This window comes from Theropithecus gelada, chromosome 3 (assembly GCF_003255815.1).
Source record: "Theropithecus gelada isolate Dixy chromosome 3, Tgel_1.0, whole genome shotgun sequence".
NCBI lineage: Eukaryota > Metazoa > Chordata > Mammalia > Primates > Cercopithecidae > Theropithecus > Theropithecus gelada.
In genome coordinates, this window is record NC_037670.1 from 88951848 (window position 1) to 88958071 (window position 6224).

Here is a 6224-nt window from a genome sequence, read left to right on the forward strand (position 1 = left end):
CGGGTGTGTGCTCTCACCAATCCACAAGTGCCTAGGCTCTCACTGGGGATTGGATTCAGTAGGAGGGCTCTCATTAGAGCAATATCAAAAACCTTTCTCCAGAGGCTCACCCTCCTAGCTCAGGCAAGGGGATGGAAAGAATGCATCCCTGCAGCAGAAGCAAGTATCATGAAGGTATGAACATTTGAGATCTTATAATTAATGGACACCTCTTGGTTGTCCTGGTTCTGTATATATATACTGTTTCTGTTACCCCAACCATACCGTTGTAAACCTTATGTATATGTAAACTAAGCAACCCCAAAGGATTGGTTTTAGCTGTAGTTTTTATGTATATACAAATTAGACAATCCAATGTCAATTCTGGATATGGTTAAGCATACTTCCAGAGTAGGCTTATTCGATACCCCCATGCGTGTGGCTAGAGTTTTACATATACATGAGTTAGGCAACCCTAGTATGTAGCTCCTAACAAGATGTGGTGCTTCCTTTCACTGGACACAAGCAGCTCTTATAGGTTAGTATGATAAAATAATGGCACCAGAACTAGGACTATATAATCATACACATACTCTATGCAGTGGAAGCTGTAACATACACCGTATAGTCTTCCCTCTTTTATGGAGAGAAGTATACATATGGTCTATTTCATTCTGCTCATAAAAGTGATAAAAGGGAGCCAAAGGACTCGAGGCTCCTTCCCAGGTCTATGATACCTTGCATCAATCCTCAACAAAGTAGTTTCCTTTCTATCCTCCTTTATTTCCTGGTGGTACCAAGGGTATGAACTGGGATAGACAGAAAGGGTCTTTCAATGACAAGATCTGCTCCCATGACATAAGTTCTCTGCCCTTGACCACCTAAAACTTCTAATTGGCCCAATTTCCCTCCTTGATGTCTTAAGAGAAAAAAAGAAAAGCATTAAAAATCACAAGTCAGCAGGTTTATGGCCCATGTAAAGCAACATCTTTCTAAGAAGATGGAATCAATACCGATGCAACCCATAGCCATACAATAGGAATATAAAGCAAGGAGATAGATTTCCCCAAGATTCATCTAGGCCTATTAGTTTCATTTCTGTAGTTGGGCCTCGTATGTGAAAAGTCTCCAACAGGGAGAACTAGTCATCTAGTTCTAGTGAATGTATCACTAGACAATTTCATCACTGTGCAAACATTATAGAGTGCTCATATACAGATGGCAGAGCCTACCACACACTGAGGTTATATGGTATAGCCTAGTGTTCCTAGGCTACAACCCTGTTGAGCATGTTACTGTACTGGATACTGTAGGCAACTGTAACACAATGTTAAGGATTTGTATATCTAAACACAGCTAAACATAGAAAAGATACAGGGAAATTATGGCATCAAAGATTTCAAAATGAGACATTTGTATAAGGCACTCAATATGAATGAAGCTTGCAGGACTTGAAGTTGCTCTAGATAAGTCAGTGAATGTGAAGGCATAGGGCATTACTGTAGTACTGTACTACAGTAGAACCCTACTCCAGACTTTATAAACACTGTACACTCAGGTTACATTAAATTTATAAAAATATTTTTCTTTTTTCAATAATAAATTAACCTTAGCTAACTGTAATTTTTTTGACTTTATAAACTTTTAATTTTTTAAGTTTTTGATTCATCTGTAATAACATTTAGCTTAAAACACAAGCACATTGTACAGTTACACAAAAATATTTTCTTTTCTTTTTATTTTATTTTCTTTTTTGGAGACAGGGTCTTACTCTGTTACTCCGGTTGAGTGCAGTAGTGCAATCACAGCTCACTGCAGCCTCAACCTCCTGGGCTCAGGTGATCCTCCCACCTCACTCTCCCAAGTAGCTGAGACCACAGGTGTGCACCACCATGCCTGGCTAATTTTTCTATTTTCTGTGGAGATGGCATTTTGTCACATTGCCCAGACTGCTCTTGAACTCCTGGGCTCAAGCAATCTGCCCAGCTAAGCCTCCCAAAGTGCTGGGATTACAGGTATAAGCCACTGCACCAGGCCTATTTTCTTTTTTATATTCTTATTCTATAAGCCTTTATCTATTTTTTAATTTTTTTACTTTTTAAAATTATTTGTTAAAAACTAAGATACAAACACACACATTTGCCTAGGCCTCCATAGGGTCAAGATCATCAGTACCAGTATCTTTCACCTCCACATCCTGTCCCACTAGAAAGGGGCAATAACACTCAGGGCACTATCATCTCCTATGAGAACAATGCCTTCTTCCAGAATACCTCCGAAAGGACCTGCCCGAGGGTGTTTTCATAAGGAAAAAGTGTACGCAGTAAAATAATAAGAGGTATAGTAAATACATAAACCCATAACACAGTCATTTATCATCATCAAGTATCATGTACTGTACATAATTGTATGTGGTAGACTGTCACACATCTGGTAGCACAATAGGTTTGTTAATACCAGGGTCACCACAAACACAGGAGTGATACATTGTGCTTCGAGGATACAATGGCTATGACATCACTAGGCGATAGGAATTTTTCAGCCTGATTACCATCTTCTGGAACTACCTTTGTACGTGAGGCCCATTATTGACTGAAACAGCCTCCTGCAGTGTATGCCTGTACCTGCATTTACTACGGTAGGAAAATACACCACGCCCTGAGAATCCTGGGCCCATACTCCCTCAGACCTACATGGATGTGGGGGTGTGTGGAGTAAAGAGGTCAGGAGGAGAACCAAGTCAAGGTATAAATATGGCACATCTTCCTAAAGCTCAATTTTCTTCAGAGATTTAGAGAGGAAAATTATGTATATGTATGGTATAAAAACAAAGTTGAACATAAAGCTGCCCCTGCCTGCAGGTATCTGACGTGGTTTTTTTTTTTTTTTTTTGAAACGGAGTCTTGCTCTGTCACCCAGGCTGGAGTGCAGTGGTGTGATCTCCGCTCACTGCAAGCTCCGCCTCCCGGGTTCACGCTCTTCTCCTGCCTCAGCCTCCCCAGTAGCTGGGACCACAGGCGCCCACTACCACGCCCGGCTAATTTTTTTTATATATGTATTTTTAGTAGAGACAGGGTTTCACCGTGTTAGCCAGGATGGTCTGGATCTCCTGACCTCGTGATCCGCCCACCTCGGCCTCCCAAAGTGCTGGGATTACAGGAGTGAGCCACCGCGCCCGGCCGACATGCTTATTTTTTATGAATGAAATGTCAACATCTAGTCTGACTAGTGAAAAGATTTGGGAAGGAGAGGGTCATTATTGATGATGGAATGATGGAATGAATGGTGTTTAATGCAACATGTTCATGAATTTTAAAGATTAAGTAACACTATTTATTTATTTATTTATTTATTTATTTATTTATTTATTTATCTATCTATTTATTTTAGAGACAGGGTCTTGCTCTCTTGCTCAGGCTGGAGTGCAGTGGCGCAATAACAGTTCTCCGCATCCGCAACCTGGGCTCAAGGAATGCTCCGGCCTCAGCATCCCGAGTATCTGGGACTACACATGCAGGTCGACACAGCTGGCTAATTTTTTTTGTAAAGACTAGATTTTGCCATGTTGCCTAGGCTGGTCTCAAACTTCTGGCCTCAATCAATCCTACCGCTTCTACTCCCAAAGTGCTAAAATTAAAACCGCATGCATCCAGACAATGAAATACTTTTCAAAATTGTGAGTGTGCTGCAGACAATTTCAGGTTTTGACCCCATCCCCTACTCTTCCCAACCCCAATCAGGCTGGTGGTCACTCCCCTTTGCCTTAGGGTATTTTGCAGTGGAAAAGTTTAAGAAGTATTGAATCCCTATGGATTTTCAGAAACATTGAATGGGGGCTGAAACCAAAAGGGATATTTGTGTATACTTTAAATGTAGAGAAAATTTAACTAATCAGAACATAGCATCTCTCCATTCTAGAGTCTGTCCTTCTTTCTGCTGCACCACAGCCTCTCCCCAACAACTCCTGCAAAAAGAAACCCACGCACAAATCCTCACGCCTCCAAGCATTCTGAGTCAGCAAAGCTTTATTTGCACTGATGATAATGTGCACTATACATGGACATATCCATCTACCCTGACATCTAACAAACCAGGCTGGGCACATCTGAGGATACAAAGATGAGTGTGGTGTTATCCCTACCCTGGAGAAATTCACAGGCATGTGAGGAATCCAGCTGTCAATTTTTAAAAGATTTTATAATGTGATAAATTCATTAAAAAGCCACAAAGTGCTGCAGGAGCAGAGAGGGGAAAAAAAAAAATTCCCTGCTCTACAAGGGCAGGGTAGTCACGGAAGATTTCTCAGATGAATCAGCATTGGGGGCTCCACACTTCCGGGTTTTTGCAGCAGCAAAGTGAGCCTCCTGGGTAGAATCAGATGTGCCCTAGAAATTCCTCTGCCAAGCTGATTCTTCCTCACACCCCTCCCTCACTCCAGCCCTAATTGCTCCCATTGCCTACACTTCCCTCACAGCCTATTTTCCTAACTTTTAAATTATATTATCATTGCAAAAGTATTTATTGAACATCTTCCCTGTGAAAGGCTGCCCTTGCATAGCTTTTAGTCTAACATTTAATACTCCCAAGACACATATTTTCTACTCCTACTTTACTCATTGAGGCCGACAGAGGATAAATTACTTGCCCAAAGTCATGGCCAGGATGTGGCTGTGCTGGGTTTCAGACCCAGATCAGTCTACACTCTTTCCACTGCACCCACTGTTTCCCTTGGTTATAAAGCTGCCCTTGCCTGTGGGCATTTGACATGCTTATTTTTATAAACGAAATGCCAGCACCTAGTCAACATCTAATAAAAAAGTTTCAGGAAGGAGAGGAGAGGGTGATTTTTTATATTAGAATGGATTTTTAAAATTTTTTCTACTTTTACATGTTTCAAAAAAATTTCATCTCCATCCTTTTGTGGTTCAAGAGCATGATGATTGGGTTTTCACGCTAATGTGTGAGAAGTGCCTCCCTCAAATCTTGTTTGACTCGACTTTAGCAAATTATGTCTGAAGTGAAAAAAAAAATTATCTTAGTTTGAGAATGTATTATTTATAAATCAGAAATTGTGCATAATTTATTTATTTCTACTGAAAGAAGCAGTGCCATGCATAAGGAGATAACAGAGAAACCCAAATTAGGAGATGGGTAGGGAGAAAGCAGTGCAGAGTAAGAGAGAAAAAAAAAATCAGAGATATAAAGTGAGCATAAAGTGAGGCAGCTTAAAGGAAAAGGTCACACAGCCCAATCTTGATGTCCTTTGAAATTTAAAGACTCAGAAACAGTATCTAGAAAATGCTGATCTAAAGCCACGTGGGCATCCGACCACAAACCACATCTGGGAAATGTCAGAGAAGCAAGGTCCTCAAACCCTGAGTGCAAATGGCTCAACCAAGCAACCCCTCAGCGAGTGAAACTCTGAGTTCACAATACACAGTCATGCTCAAAAGAGTGCCCAGCAGCAGGGTTCTGCCCTTCCATGAGGTGGAGAAAGAGCTTTCATTTGTGTCTGTGGTCCTGTCAGCTCCTCCCAGCTTGGATGCAAAGCCAAAGCTGGTAACATGCTGCCCCACCCTGCTATACCCACCAGGCGCAGGGTGAGATTAGCGTTAGAGCGAGGGTGTGTGACTGGCCAAAGGAGGATGACAAAAGTCAACAAGCCAGGGGTCCAAACAGGAAAACACCCTCCCCTTGTGAAATCTCTGCCTTCTGTTATGTGCCTGAGGATGATCAGAGGCAGCACTTCCACTGCCACTTTGTCAGAGAACATTTCTCAGGGCAGGTCTGCCGGGGCTTTCTGCTGGACTCCTCCTGCTCTGACTCAGGTGGCTCAAGAAGCCATCTCAAACTAAAGACCTGCTGATAGGGAAGCTAAATCTGATGTTTCAAACCCTCTTGGATTTCTACTCTATTTCTGTGAGGTCCTTTTCAAATCCATGTGGGTTCATTAAATGCTCCCATAGACCTATGTGAGGAGGAAAAAATTAGTAAGGCAAACAAGCCACATCATTCTTTCTTCCATAGCTGCCATATCAAAGGGCTGGTGGATGTAGTCATAGTTGCCATTTCCCAGGAGCTGATTATCATAGAGGAAAAGGATTTTATTTAAGGCAAAAAAAATAAAAATAAAAGCCAGCAAATTTACCAATTTTATGTTTCTAGGAAGCAGCAAATGCCAGGGGTTGGATGCAGATAAGATGATCTGAAACTAAAAGTGCATCAGGGATAGCCTATCTCCCAGT

The 6224-nt window shown here is 41.6% G+C and overlaps 1 non-coding gene across 1 annotated transcript; it reads left to right on the forward strand.

Annotated features, from left to right (window-relative positions):
• The first annotated feature begins 4891 nt into the window (after positions 1-4891).
• Positions 4892-4997, forward strand: LOC112621975. The gene has a single exon (XR_003118893.1). It is a non-coding gene; the product is annotated as a small nucleolar RNA U13 (small nucleolar RNA).
• Positions 4998-6224: the final 1227 nt, after the last annotated feature.